Here is a 943-nt window from a genome sequence, read left to right as displayed (position 1 = left end):
GGTTGACCACGAGATCTAGCCCTTTGACTTCCCACGGACGGGCTTTGACCAGTGGACCTCTCTAGCCGGTTGTGTTAGTTCGGCCCATAGGGACACCCGAGAGCAACATCCCGGCCAAACCCACAGCTACATCCACTCCATGTAGACCCGACGCGTCCGTTTCCCCCCTCCCGGTGCCGGCGGTGGGGCCGTCCGTGAGGGGGGCCACGCCCCGGAGACGCGTGTCACCTCTTCGGACATGCCACAACACCACCTCACATGTATGAGGGCCCCGCACGACGCTCCGGTGGCATTGCTACCCCCCAGGGCCCCCGTCCCGCCTAACCCTGTAGCGTTTAACCATGAGATCTATGTTGGAGAACGTAGTAATTTCAAAAAAAATTCCTACGCACACGCAAGATCATGGTGATGCATAGCAATGAGAGGGGAGAGTGTTCGTCCACGTACCCTGGTAGACCGTAAGCGGAAGCGTTATGACAACGCGGTTGATGTAATCGTACGTCTTCATGATCCGACCGATCCAAGCACCGAACGTACGGCACCTCCGAGTTCAGCACACGTTCAGCTCGATGACGATCCCCGGGCTCCGATCCAGCAAAGCTTCGGGGATGAGTTCCGTTATCACGACGGCGTGGTGACGATGATGATGTTCTACCGGCGCAGGGCTTCGCCTAAACTCGGCGACGATATGACCGAGGTGGAATATGGTGGAGGGGGGCACCGCACACGGCTAAGGAACGATCCGTAGATCAACTTGTGTGTCATGGGGTGCCCCCCTGCCCCCGTATATAAAGGAGCAAGGGGAGGGCCGGCCAAGGAGGAGGAGGCGCGCCCAAGGGGGGAGTCCTACTCCCACCGGGAGTAGGACTCCTCCTTTCCTAGTAGGAGTAGGAGAGAAGGAAGGGGAAGAGAGAAGGGAAGGAAGGAGGGGGTGCGGCCCCTC

This window comes from Triticum dicoccoides, chromosome 1B (assembly GCF_002162155.2).
Source record: "Triticum dicoccoides isolate Atlit2015 ecotype Zavitan chromosome 1B, WEW_v2.0, whole genome shotgun sequence".
Classification (NCBI taxonomy): domain Eukaryota; kingdom Viridiplantae; phylum Streptophyta; class Magnoliopsida; order Poales; family Poaceae; genus Triticum; species Triticum dicoccoides.
Note: the sequence above shows the minus strand (reverse complement) of the source record.